Below are 15,276 nucleotides of genomic sequence, written 5' to 3' on the forward strand. Positions count from 1 at the left end.
ACCGGAGCCATGACAGTTAAAATGACATCTGTTCATCCATTCATGTATGCATGACAAACTGTGGTCTGTAGTAAACATAGACATGCAGCATCAAAACAGTCACATCTAAACACATCTGTATAAGGCTGACCTTTGACTTTAAACCAAAAGACAAAGTCTGCGTTGTCATGCTTTACTCTCAAAGATAGAGGACCTCAATACCTACAGCAGTGAGACATTTATGGATCAGACCCATTGAGATTCTTCTGCATGGATGCCCCAGATCTTGGTTTGCATTAGTATAAAAAACACGTATAACAATAATATTAAAATATAAACATAATTTAGAAAGCTTTAAAATAATGACTTTAAGCTTTTCTCTAGGCCAGAGCTGAGCAATTAATTTCTCCAGGGAGCCAAATCAAAAATCTGAACTGTGTTGGAGGGGCAAACCATAACTTAATTCTGTTAAATATTAAATTTCTTAGCAAAATTGTATATTTTGAGGTGCTTCTGGTAAACAGAAGTATAAGAATATTCTGTAGATATTTCTGTAAACGTATGAATTGTAGTTTAGGATAGATAGGAAAATAATCCAATAAAAGTAATAAACAACTTTTTTAAAATTCTAATTTTAACCTGTTGATCTTCACAAATCAACAAAAGGTCTTTTGCACTATGTTAAAAGTTTTATACAATATACAATATAACTTTATACAAAAAGAAATAAGTTCTTTCAATGTTTTCAGTTCAGTTTACTGGTTTATTGAGAACATTTGAAAAACTAAATTGAAATCTGGTTGAAATTCTGCAAACGACAGCTGAGAGGTGATCATCAGTGATAGAAGGTAAGTCCAAAGAGGACTAGAGCCCTTTGAGCATGTCTCCTTATGTGCGAGTTTGTGTCTGTTTGAGTGAAAAGTAAAACTCATGCAGTTGGACAGACCTAAAGTTCTTTGCCAGAAATTTGTGGCTATAAGACTGTTTAACTCTTCCTTACTCTGTAGGTGATTCTCCGATGTTATTCTGTTCCCTCCCAGACCGTGCAATATTACCCAAGATTACTTATTGAATATTTGTTTCATCCCCCCATCATACGCTGCTACTCCCTTTATTCTATTGCACAATACTATGTCACTTTCTAGAATTGCCTGCACTGATAGTTAAGTTATTTATTCAACAGGATATAGTTATGTATATTACTTCATTAGAGTTATCCGATACTATGTCTTGCACTATCCTACTGTATACTACCGTATATTACTGTACACTACTATTCTTATTGTATATATTGTATATCTTATATCTTATTCATCTGTTCCTCTGTCTCTCCTGCTGCTTTGAGGATGTACAAAAGAATTTCTCTCGGGATAAATAAAGTTGTTCTTATCTTATTATCTTATCTTATTTCTAATCATGCTTTACTTTTCCTCACTGTGTGCTGCTTTTATGTGACATGTCTGTGCTTGTCTGGACTTTTATCCTCCAAATGTTTCCTCAATCAAATGGGTGGAGAGAGCATTCGAAGCCACATAACACGAGTTGAGACGAGAACACATTGAGAAAGTCTTGGGTGTGGAAACAAGACAATTCTTCCTCTGCAGATTTTGAAGACACTGTAAGTTTTGTTTCTTTCTACCTTTAAACTTTTACAGATTATTGATTGAATGGAGTCAATGGTCTGATGAAAATCATCACCGAATAATGATTTGAATTATTTCAGAACACAAACTGTGTTTTTTATTTCGGAGAAATGTTGTTCCATTAAAATTAGTGTGAAACGTTTTCCTAGCTAACATCAGCTTAGTTTTAACAGAAATCTTCTGCTCCATGGTTCATGTTTACAGACTCACAGCTGGAACTGTGGAGTGTGTGTGTGTGTGTGTGTGTTGTTTGTGTGTGTTGTGTTTTGTTTTTTTGTTTTTGCTTTAGAAATATTTCCCATGGCATGTGTTGACATGCAACCTCCATATGTAATAATGACTAAAGCCTAAAACCAGACCATGAGACTGAAACAAATAAAAACTAAGCTGAAATGTAAAAAAAAATCTGAAGGAAAGTAAAATGTCAAAACAAAATAAAATATAAAACTATAGTGACTCTTCTCAACAAACACAGAAATTCTTGTTGAGCAAACAATAAAAAGGTGAAGCCTTTTGCTCTGAGCAGCTGCTGTGAAAGCACATCAAACTTTACACTGATCATATTTCCCTTCATGAGAAACACCAGCTCAGCTTTAATAGTCAAAGATAAAGAGGCGACACACTGTAAAGTGCACAGTTCAAACTTGTTCAATAGTCAGGTTTAACAAACTGTTAGTTTCTGTTTGGCGCTGCTCAGACAAGCACAGCGTGCACACACAAACACTCATGAGGAGGCACTCGTGCACATTGCTGTTATTTGCAGGTTTACTTAGTTTTCTGCAGCTGGAATTTATAAATCCATGTTGTACAATTCTTCTGTTTAATAACAATGTATATTCATTATCTCAAGTGTAGCTTTAAGTTTATGCATTGAGTTGTTTTTTTTTAGATGTGCAGCTCTGACTCATTGCAGGTAACAGCTCAGATTTACCTGTTTAACAAATACAACAAGTCTGTTGATATAAACATCTTCACTCAACAACACACACTTTTCATTTTCATGCTGACTGTCCATTATATTAATTTAGCCATTAAAACAACAGAACAACATGATAAATATCAGCGTTCACTCTATTGAACTGAACATGACTGGATTCATGAACAGACTTCAAACAGTAACACACACATGCTTCTACACACAGTCCACACACCTCCTGCCTTTGTCTCATTTCTAACATCAGGAGACCTTTATGATGTCTGTCATTGTGTCTGTTTAACAACAACAGTCACTACATGAGTGAGACACAAACTCCATCTGCCTCTTCATACATATAGTCTAGTTACAGAAGTTAGAGCTCATCAAACACAGAGAAACAGAAACCTTCTCAGTATCAGCAAGCACAGCAGTTTCTGCAGGGATTCACCGCCCAGAGCAGCAACGCATGGAAATCACATCAAATCTCCTTTTTTTCACCTTCTTCCTCTAACAAGATCCTCAGTCTGCTGCTGTTTCTTTGTGGAGGCAAATCCACAAAGAAACAGATCCAATCCAACAGATCCACAAATCCAATGCTGTTTCCCTCAAAGCATCATTTCCACTTCAAAGCTGTGAAAATGTGTCAGATGAAGTTCTCTCTTTAAAAAGTGATGATGAAACTGTGGCACTTGGCCACAATAAGAATTTATCGGAGTAGTGACTGAACTGAAATCCAAAACCCTGGATGAATAGCGAAGCTAAAAAGCCGCAACACTGCCTTCAAGTCAGGGGACAGGGCTGCGTATAGGGCGGCCAGGGCAGACCTGAGTAGAGGCATCAGGAAAGCTAAGGCTGCCTATAGGAGGAGGATTGAAGATCACTTTGCTGACAACGACCCCAGAAAAATGTGGCAGGGGATCAATCACATTACCAACTACAGAAGCAATAACCAGGCGACATCCAGGACTGATGCCTCGCTGGCTGAGGATCTAAACTGTTTCTTCGCGCGCTTTGAGATGACCAGGCCCTCAGCTGTCACACCACTTCCACCCGCCCCCAGCACCGGCACACTAACACTTAGGGAGCATCAAGTGAGGTGTGTTCTAAGGTCAGTGAATCCCAGGAAGGCGGCAGGTCCTGATGGAATACATGGAAAGGTTCTCAGAGCATGTGCTGACGAACTGTCCGGAGTCTTCACTAAAATCTTCAACCTTTCCTTGTCATTAAACACCGTCCCGCCCTGCCTCAAAACCTCCACCATCATCCCCATCGCCAAGAAGACAGCTGTGGTCAGCCCAAATGACTACAGGCCTGTTGCACTTATGCCTGTAGTGATGAAGTGCTTTGAGAGACTGGTCTGTCAGCACATCAGGGCCGGTCTGCCTCCCTCTTTGGACCCCCACCAATTTGCCTACAGGACTAATCGATCCACCGAGGATGCTATCACCATAGCGCTCCACACTGCGCTGAGTCACCTGGAGCACCGAGGAAGCTATGTGAGAATGCTCTTTCTGGACTTCAGCTCAGCATTCAATCATATCATCCTGGAGATCCTGGTCCAGAAACTGTCTCATCTGGGACTCTCCACCCCCATCTGCCTCTGGATCAAGGACTTCCTGACAAATAGACCACAGTCTGTCAGACTCGGCCCCCATCTGTCCAGCACCATCACACTCAGCACCGGGTCTCCACAAGGATGTGTTCTGAGTCCCCTCCTGTTTACGCTCTACACATCCGACTGCTCCCCTACCCATCTCTCAAACACCATCATAAAGTTCGCGGATGACACCACAGTGGTTGGACTCATCTCAAGGGGGGATGAGTCGGACTACAGAGATGAGGTCAACAGACTGACTGAGTGGTGTTCAGTTAACAACCTCCAACTGAACACCACGAAAACTAAAGAACTTATCTTGGACTTCAGGAAGGGCAGAGCAGACCCGGCCCCACTTTACATTCACGGGAACCATGTGGAGAGGGTACACTCCATGAGGTTTCTGGGCGTGCAGATCTCTGATGATCTCTCCTGGACTGCAAATACCACTGCGGTGGTAAAAAAGGCCCAGCAGCGTCTCCACTTTCTGAGAGTGCTCAGGAGGAACAACCTGGAGGAGAGGCTGCTGGTGACATTCTACAGAGCAGGGGTGCCCAATCCCAGTCCTCGAGAGCTACCGTCCTACAGCTTTTAGATGCATCCTTGGTCAGACACACCTGAATCAAATGAATGGCTTGTTATCAGGCCTTTGCCAAACTTGGTGGCATACAGAAGAGGTAATCAAACCATTTGATTCGGCTGTGTTGGAGTAGGGATGCATCTAAAAGCTGCAGGACAGTAGCTCTTGAGGACTGGGATTGGGCACCCCTGCTATAGAGCCACCATAGAGAGCATCCTAACGTACGGCATAACAACATGGTATGCAGGGTGCTCAGCTGCAGACAGGAAAGCACTGCAGAGGGTCATCAACACAGCCCAGAAGATGACTGGCTGCTCTCTGCCTAGCCTGGAAGTCATTGCAAACTCTCGGTACCTCAGCAGAGCTGGCAATATCATCAAGGACTACTCTCACCCCAGCAATCAACTGTTTGAACTATTACCGTCAGGCCGACGGTACAGGTCACATAAAACCAGGACAAACAGATTCAGGGATAGCTTCTTTCCCACCGTAGTATCACCGTAGTAAATAAGCACAAAAACAATTGAACCTGCTTAACTATACCATACTGTCACTGTCATTATATTATGCTGCTATTCATACTGTCATTATATTAATGCTGCTATCCTGTATATATCGTACTTACTATTGTTTGAGTACTTACGATTGTTTTATTGTACTTTTTATATTTTACATTTATATTTATTATTGCATTTTGCACCAAGGGAGTGGCACTCCAATTTCGTTGTACCCTGTACAATGACAATAAAGGCTATTCTATTCTATTCTATTCTATTCTATTCTATTCTAACTGTGATCCAAACTGAGCAATGCTTTAGTTTGAGAAGCACTCAAATCCACATGTGCATTATCCAGGAGCAGCAGCAGCACAAGAAGCAAAGCTGCCTTTAAAACATAGACATACATGTGTTGTTTTCACTTAGCAGCAGGTTAAAGTGACACGTCACTAACACCGAGGGCAAAGCTGAGAGTTTCTTCTCCCAAACAGCTGACGTGCTGCTTCTATATAACCTTTGCAATCAAACACTGAACATTTATTTGATGCTGCTGATGTCTGCTACTTTGTATTCAGGTCTCTAGACTAACATTTTGCCATGGTTGCACTGGCGCACGTAACTGTTTTCTTAGGTGCACCGAAATTTTTCAACCGCATAGATTAACCCCACTGTGGCTCCGTGTCAGAGCACTGGCTATGAATTTGAGATGGATCAGGCCTTAACGAAAAGGTTATCAATTGTTCTTTGATCTTTTGTTATTACCCACAGCTACAATCACTTCTTTCGAGCTTAGGCTACTCACTAGGGCTGAGTATCATCAATGAGATTCAATTTTGACTCAGACAGTCAGAAATCTTACAACTTTGATCATTTATTAGCACTGACACTGTGAGACTTCATCAGAGGTGTCAAAGTAACTGAGGATAAAACAGAAAAGGATGAAGGAGATTTCCCTGGTCTGGCTTTTTATAGCAGATAACCTTAAAATATTCTACAGTAGAACAAAAATTGAAGAAAAAATATGAATCAACATATAAACATTACCTGATGCTGCTGAAATGAAGCAAAGTTAGAGAGGTTCACACAGATGAGGTTCATTTGCTTGTTTTGTACAAAATAATGTGATGATGTGTTTGTGCTATTTAATGAAGTTTGTAATTTTAATCTTGGATTTGTGAGTTTTCTTCTTTGGATCTTTTACCACCATCAATAAATTTATTAAATAATATAAGTAATTTTCAGTTTTACTTCCTGCCTGGTTTTATGCATTCAGAGCCTTTAGTTGTATTTAATGACAGTCACAGTTTCCTCTGTGAAGTTTTTGTACAGCAAACCTAGTGTGACAACAAACTCTAAAAATGTATATATATATATATATATATATATATTTGAAAAAAACAACCTGAGAGGTTTTGGTTGTGAACTGAGGAGCTTGTTGAACAGCTGCACTAAAAATGTTGTGAAAATATGTCAAACTTTACACTAATAATCATTTGTGTTGCTCTAGATGTGTGTGGAATATTGTCACATGCCCACAGGCAAAACGACACACACACTGGAAGTGACTCCATACACCTTAGTGTCACATTAACAATAACTACAATGAACCAAACCAGTTCCAACTTATGCAAACCATCCATCCATCCACTTCCGCTTATCCTTTTCAGGGTCGCAGGGGGCGCTGGAGCCTATCCCAGCTGTCATAGGGCGAGAGGCGGGGTACACCCTGGACAGGTCGCCAGTCTGTCGCAGGGCCAACACACAGGGACAAACAACCATGCGCACTCACATTCATACCTAGTGACAATTTGGATTAGCCAATTAACCTATCCCCACAAGCTGCATGTCTTTGGACGGTGGGAGGAAGCCGGAGTACCCGGAAGGAACCCACGCAAACACGGGGAGAACATGCAAACTCCACACAGAAAGACCCCGGCCTGATGGTGGAATTGAACTCAGGACCTTCTTGCTGTGCGGCAACAGTGCTAACCACCGTGCCACCGTGCTGCCCTTATGCAAACCCTTAGATTTAAATAACTGTCAGTTTCTATTGAGCTGCTCAGACTAGTATAACATGCACACTGTTGTTACCTGCAGGTTTTCTCAGTGCCTAATTATTGTTGTGGAGCTGCTGCTCATAAATCCTCATTTCATAGTTATTCTGTACAAAAAAAACATAATAATATATTATGTCAGTCCCTCCAAAGTTGTAGCTGCAATAACTATTTTATTTCTCCATCTACAGAAAGTGGAGTTGGCTGATTTTAATCCAGCTTTTAATAGATTGAAGTATTATAAGCTTATATGTATATATATATATATATAAAAAAAAAAAAAACACCCAGCACGCCCCTGCGGGCGGTTTATCCTTCAAGCTCGGGTCCTCTACCAGAGGCCTGGGAGCTTGAGGGTCCTCTGTGCAGTATCTTAGCTGTTCCCAGGACTGCGCTCTTCTGGACAGAGATCTCCGATGTTGTTCCGGGATCTGCTGGAGCCACTCGCCTAGCTTGGGAGTCACCGCACCTAGTGCTCCGATTACCACGGGGACCACCGTCACCTTCACCCTCCACATCTTCTTGAGCTCTTCTCTGAGCCCTTGGTATTTCTCCAGCTTCTCGTGTTCCTTCTTCCTGATATTGCTGTCATTCGGAACCGCTACATCGATCACTACAGCCGTCTTCTTCTGTTTGTCTACCACCACTATGTCCGGTTGGTTAGCCACCACCATTTTGTCCGTCTGCATCTGGAAGTCCCACAGGATCTTAGCTCGGTCATTCTCCATCACCCTTGGGGCATCTCCCATTTTGACCTCGGGACTTCCAGGTTATACTCGGCACAGATGTTCCTGTACACTATGCCGGCCACTTGGTTATGGCGTTCCATGTATGCCTTGCCTGCTAGCATCTTGCACCCTGCTGTTATGTGCTGGATTGTCTCAGGGGCATCTTTACACAGCCTGCACCTGGGGTCTTGCCTGGTGTGATAGACCCCAGCCTCTATGGATCTTGTACTCAGAGCTTGTTCTTGTGCTGCCATGATTAGTGCCTCTGTGCTGTCTTTCAGTCCAGCTTTGTCCAGCCACTGGTAGGATTTCTGGATATCAGCCGCCTCCTCTATCTGCCGGTGGTACATACCGTGCAGGGGCCTGTCCTTCCATGATGGTTCCTCGCCTTCCTCCTCTTTCTTGGGTTTCTGCTGCCTGAGGTATTCACTGAGCACACTGTCAGTTGGGGCCATCTTCGTGATGTATTCGTGGATGTTTCTTGTCTCATCCTGGACTGTGGTGCTGACACTCACCAGTCCCCGGCCCCTTTCCTTCCGCTTAGCGTACAGCCTCAGGGTGCTAGACTTGGGGTGAAACCCTCCATGCATGGTCAGGAGCTTTCTTGTCTTGATGTCAGTGGCTTCTATCTCCTCCTTTGGCCAGCCTATTACCCCAGCAGGGTACCTGATCACGGGCAGGGCGTAGGTGTTGATGGCCCGGATCTTGTTCTTACCGTTCAGCTGACTCCTCAGGACTTGCCTGACCCTCTGCAGGTACTTGGTGGTTGCAGCTTTCCTAGCGGCCTCTTCATCGTTCCCATTCGCCTGTGGGATCCCCAGGTACTTGTAACTGTCCTCTATGTCTGCAATGTTGCCTTCTGGTAGTTCAATCCCCTCAGTTCTGACTACCTTCCCTCTCTTTGTTACCATCCGACTACACTTCGACTACACTATATATATATATATATATATATATATATATATAGATAGATATAGACATAAAAGCAAACTTCCAGGTCCGCGTTAGGAGAGTTCTCCATCAGCATGACCTTGGCATACTTGGTGTAAAGGGTCACTTTAGGAGTCTTGGATTTAACAAGCTGAACAAACTTGGAGGCATACTGGTACTTTTTCCAGTATTTCTCTGGAAGATCCTCGTAGGTACAAATGAGAATATCTTATATATAGGTAGATAGAGATACAGATATAGATATATATAGATATATATAGATATAGATATATATCAAATCTGCCTCGTTGATCTTCCTTTGGTTTTCTGTATACATTAATCCTGAACTTACAGAGAAAAACAGTCTCTTCTTATTTTTCTTATTAACAGTCAATGCATCGTGTGTGCTTCACGGCTCCATCTAGTGGACTGATAATAGAAGTAGAGCAGCTGATGGCAGCTTCCTCTGCCTCACACTGCTGTCTGACTGCATTCAGCTGACACTGAGATGAAGCAGGAAAGAAGCAGCTGATATTTGGACAGCACACATGATGGAAAGGAGGATTTCAGTTGATGTGCACATGAATGATTTGTGTTTCCTCTGCAGGTGAAGGTAGAAACTGTGTGTGAGCTGATGTGAATTCAGCAGGATGGATCAGTGTGAGGACAGAGAGGAGGGAGTCCCTCCCTCTAAAACCACTCTGTGTGGGGAACATGAGAGCCAGACCAAAGCTCAGAGGTGAGATGACCATCTCTAACTGTCCATGACTCATGACCGGCGATCGTGGCTCAAGAGTTGGGAGTTTGCCTTGTAATTGGAAGGTTGCCGGTTCAAGCCCTAGCTTGGACAGTCTCGGTCGTTGTGTCCTTGGGCAAGACACTTCACCCGTTGCCTACTGGTGATGGTCAGAGGGCCTGGTGGCAGCCTCGCCTCTGTCAGTGTTCCCCAGGGTGGCTGTGGCTACAATGTAGCTTGCCATCACCAGTGTGTGAATGGGTGGATGACTGGTTGTGTAAAGTGCTTTGGGGTCCTTAGGGACCAGAGATGGGCAGTAACGCGTTACTTGTAACGCGTTACTGTAATCTGATTACTTTTTTCAAGTAACGAGTAATGTAAGGGATTACTATTGCAAAAACGGTAATTAGATTACCGTTACTTTCACGTAGGAACGCTGCGTTACTGCGTTACTAAAACCGTGATTTTTTGCGAGAACGTCTCATGACAGTGACGTAAGCGAGTGCGACGTTCGTGACAACAGCTGTCTGCAGATCATAATATATCGAGTGCGGGACAGAGTGTAGCATGCAGCGTTTAAAGCGTGGAAGTACTGACCTTATTTTGAGTTTGATTCCATAAAAGTGACAAAAACATTAGTGTCCGTTGTGCGTGGAAGAAAACTTCTTTTTACAGCGAAAAAACCCCTAAACTTCCAAGCAAGCACCGAGTGTACTACGACGTAATGTGAAATTCACAGAGAAACTCATGGATTCTTCCACTGACCGCTGCAGCACACCTGCACCAGGGTAAACCTCCTCCGCCTACCCCAGTCCTGCTTTACAGGTGAAAATAGAGCAACAGGACCGCTAGTCTTTGTTTTATTTATTTTCTGCTGTGTTTTACTTGCATCTATTTGAAAGAGTGAGTGTAAACACAAAAAAATATTTTATATTATTTGCTGGAATGTGCAGAAAATAGGTTTAAATGTTAAACAAATTTCTTCCAGTCAGAGAATGTTGCATATAATTTAATTTTTGCTTGATGCATAAAGTTAAAAGATTAAAACTAATAAAACAAGCTTTAAAAAGAGACTTTTCCATTTGATTACATTTTGTATGATGGATTATGCAGAAAAAGTAGAATTGGGCTGAAAGATCTATCGCTTTATCACCTATTCAGGTTGTAAATCGTGTTTTTAAAAAGTAACTAAGTAACTAAGTAATTGATTACTTTTGAAAATAAGTAATCAGTAAAGTAACGGGATTACTTTTTGGGGGAAGTAATCAGTAATTAGTAACTGATTACTTTTTTCAAGTAACTTGACCAACACTGTTAGGGACTAGTAAAGCGCTATACAAATACAGGCCATTTACCATCTTCTCCATGTCACAGCTCAGCACTCACATCACTGCTCCATCATTATTCGCAGGAACCCACCTGGACCTCCACCCAGCTCTGTGTCCTTAAGGGGTGACCGGTCTAAAGCTGACATTATTGATTTTAAAGTCCAACCTCTGTCTGCTGCAGAGAGGTGAGCTGTTAGTAGCATGAACTGTATGATTTAACTGCTTGTTGTTGTTGTTGAATATTAACTGCAGTGAAAACACACCATTCCCCCCAGAAACTTTGATTTCTAAAAAACTGAAAATGCCCTTTATATATCAAAAATATTTAAGACCGAATATCTATCTATCTATCTATCTATCTATATATATACACACACATATATATATACATATATATATTCGGTCTTCTCTGAAATGGTTAATGCAAAATTTTTCCAATCCTGCTGAGAAGCTTTGTTTGGTGAGCAAAACCAAACCTTCACGTTGCAAATTTTAAAACTGCATGAAATCCTGAAAATAAAGTGTCACAACAGAAACAAATGTTTGCTTCATAAAGGAACGCCAGTCAAACAAAATCATTGACATTAAAATAAGATCTCTGTTCTCCTGCAGAGAGATGATGTGTGTCTAAATGTTGTTGTAACTCAGTGTTTGTGAATAAATCCCCCATCATTTTTAAATTCAGCTCAGCTCTTTTTCACACACATTTCTGTGTTCATATGTGAAGCAGTGTGTCTTGGAGTCTTTTTTTTCTATAAACACAACAGTCACAGTGTAAAGAATGGATATTGTAGGAGGTGTTTTTGTTGCACCTACACCCACCATGCTGAAGTGCATTGAGAGGCTCGTAATGAGGCACATCAAGACCCTGCTGCCGCCACATTGGACCCGCTACAGTTTGCCTATCGCCCCAACCGGTCAACGGACAACGCCAATGCCACCACCCTACATTTTTCCCTCACCCACCTGGACAATAAGGTCACATATGTACGAATACTGTTCGTAGACTTCAGTTCAGCATTCAACACAATTATTCCTCAGCTCATCTTCCCCTAACTTGTCAGACGCCTGAACACCCAGTCAATGGAAAGACACACACACATGCACACTTTTTGACACCAATTTACTTTCTGCACAATGCTTAGTCTTTTGCACAACCCACTGTCATTGTTGCACTATTTTGTATTGCATTGTCTTGTGTCTTTATCATTCTATTCTGTCTTGTGTTGTACTGCCTTTGTTTGGGTTTTTTGCATGTTGCACTTTATTTAGTCCTGTATTGATTGTCAGCACCATAGTCCTGGAAGAACGTTGTCTTGATTCACTGTGTACTGTACCACTGCACATTTTTGAAATGACAATAAAGCCACTTGACTTGACTTGACTGTAGTGAAGAGGCTGAGTGTCTGTAGGGCCCCAGCTGCTCCAGTAGGTGTGACCATTGTGCTTTACTACAAACAGAGTGTCGATAGGAACTTTCACTCAGGTGCTACTGTGATCCTTACTGATTCCTATTCAGTGGAGAACATCTTTTTTATTTTCCTGGCTTCTCTCTACCTTGTATGCATCTACATCTACTTCAACAAACTTGAAGTCCAATCACTATCTTGCAAGCTCCATCATTTGGATGACTAAGAAACTAAACAGAGATTTATGTAGTTTCCAAGGAGTCAGGTATGAATGGCTAAAATCACTGTGCCTTAATCTTGGCAGGTTAGAAAATACAGTGATTGATCTCAAGTGTCATTAGTGTTAAGATAAATATAATGTTGGATATATTACAAAAGATTTACAGATCTTTGTTCTTGTAACAGCTACAGGTGTAAGCTGTTTTTTGTTTGTTTCTTTTTTTTCACCAGCAGCATTAAGATGATGTTTTCTGAGAACTAAAACTCAGCAGAAAACATGCCAATCTTTATCGTGTGTTTGAACCAAATCTTCATGATTCCTCCACAGAGTGGACCAGGAAAGCTCAGAGGTTCCCAGTGATCAGTCTGCCCAGCAGCATCAAACACACCTGGACTCCATATTTATGGTCTGTACATGTACAACAACTACTTTTACATCTATTCTGTTCACAGAAAGAACAGCTATTTTGTACTTAAACATATAGCAAGTTTATTAGCAAGTATTAGGTTTTTTTGTAGTATTAGAGACAAGATGAGGCAAGTTAGAAACACAAGTAAGCACTGTTTCGAATAAACCATTAGCTTTGGCAGCTGGGCTAGTCAGAACAAAAATAGTCTTTGTAGTTTTATCTGTTTTATCTATACCCCTGACCACTTTGACACAAAATGCTACCAACATGTTCTTCAATTTTTGGCTGTCATGGCACTGTCTAATAAACTATGTGTTAAAGTGAATTGTTAAATGTTGTCATTTTTATGCTTACCATCTACATTGTTTCAACTCTGTGATGAAAGGAATTCCTTTGTCCCCCTCCCCAGCCTATCGAGGTTCTGGGGGGGCTGTAGTGTTTTATCACAAGCACATCCTTGTGAAGGTCTGTTTGATGTTTGGTAAGCTTCCTGCCCTTTGTATGGCTTCACTGTGTTATCCAGGGTGAACCATACATTGGGTGTGGGGGAGACTACCTTCTTTATGACCAGGATGTTGTTAAAAACAATTGTGATCAGGAAGTCACGCACACAGACACACACACACACACACACACACACACACACACACACACACACACACACACATTCTTACCTGCATACACACACACACACACACATATACATACAGTGCCTTGTCTTTGTAAATAAGGGGAGTTTAAGAGGGGAGGTACGTGTTGTAAACTATTGTTTATTGTGAACGTTTTCAATAAAAGGCAGCGAGAGGAGGCTGTCATCGGGGTCATTCGTAATGAGATTCGAAGTGCGTTTCTGAGATACCGACGAGGCCTCCCTTGCAAATAAAACGATCGACCGCTATTGCCTTGTTTTTCTTTCACGGGAATAAGTCCAGGGGTCAGCGGGGTCTGAGTTTAGACCCAACACTATGTAAGCTGGATAAATATTTGGAAAACATTTTTGAAAAAGTTGGTTGAAATACATAACGTCTGTTCCACTTTAAACAATGCAAATTTGAGTTATCTCATCTCAGATTTTTTTTTCTTGTTTTTTAGACATTCACATTTAACAAACTCTCCTGAACATACTGATGACACTTACCATGATAAAGCAATATTTACTCTGTTTCTGACACAGTGCAATAGATATCTACTGGATATTTCTCTCTATTGTTCCTGGTCTCCCTCTGTTCATTTTCCCATCTTCTTCCACTGCTCCACTACTTGAGTTTGTAAGGTCACATATTAATTTAGACAATATTCCAGCTACTGCAGGACAACATTATCACTTTTGTGAAGAATGAACTGAAGAAGATTCAGAACGTTCTCAAACCAGATTACCCAGAATGCTTAGAGGGTCAGGGGACGGTTGAGGAGAAAGAGGGTGAGAATGAAGAGCAAAGGAGGAGCAGCAGAGAGGCATTTGTGAAGATCACAATCGAATTTTTAAGGAGAATGAAGCAGGAGGATCTGGCTGACCTTCTGCACAGGAGTAAGAGGATTTCTATAAAGATTTAAGCTGCTGGATGAACAGGCTGTTTACTAATATCTCAAGTAATAGTCAAATATATATTTAACACTTCTGGACTGATATTTGTTGTCTATTTGTTCTTTTAGGAACTTCCATTAGAGATGCCTGTTGGTGTGAGTGTAAACTTAAATCTGCTCTGGAGAAGAAGTTCCAGTGTGTGTTTGAGGGCATCGCTAAAGCAGGAAACCCAACGCTTCTGAATCACATCTACACAGAGCTCTACATCACAGAGGGAGGGACTGCAGAGGTCAATAATGAACATGAGGTCAGACAGATTGAAACAACATCCAGGAAACCAGACAGACCAGAAACAACAATCAGACAAGAAGACATCTTTAAAGCCTCACCTGGAAGAGATGAACCAATCAGAAAAGTGCTGACAAAGGGAGTGGCTGGCATTGGGAAAACAGTCTTGACACAGAAATACACCCTGGACTGGGCTGAAGACAAAGCCAACCAGGACATCCAGTTCATATTTCCATTCACTTTCAGAGAGCTGAATGTGCTGAAAGAGGAAAAGTTCAGCTTGGTGGAACTTGTTCATCACTTCTTTACTGAAACCAAAGAAGCAGGAATCTGCAGCTTTGAAGACTTCCAGGTTGTGTTCATCTTTGATGGTCTGGATGAGTGTCGACTTCCTCTGGACTTCCACAAAACTAAACTCCTAACTGACCCTGGAAAGTCCA

General features: G+C 41.6%; 1 long non-coding RNA gene and 1 pseudogene across 1 annotated transcript; both read left to right on the forward strand.

Moving 5' to 3' along the window:
• The window catches only part of LOC120434883, a 145,297-nt pseudogene that overhangs the window by 27,611 nt on the left and 102,410 nt on the right, over positions 1-15,276 (forward strand).
• On the forward strand, positions 9,599-13,316 carry LOC120438713. Its single transcript, XR_005612073.1, has 3 exons — positions 9,599-9,660; positions 11,069-11,170; positions 12,942-13,316. It is a non-coding gene; the product is annotated as an uncharacterized LOC120438713 (long non-coding RNA).

This window comes from Oreochromis aureus, linkage group 3 (assembly GCF_013358895.1).
Source record: "Oreochromis aureus strain Israel breed Guangdong linkage group 3, ZZ_aureus, whole genome shotgun sequence".
Lineage (NCBI taxonomy): Eukaryota > Metazoa > Chordata > Actinopteri > Cichliformes > Cichlidae > Oreochromis > Oreochromis aureus.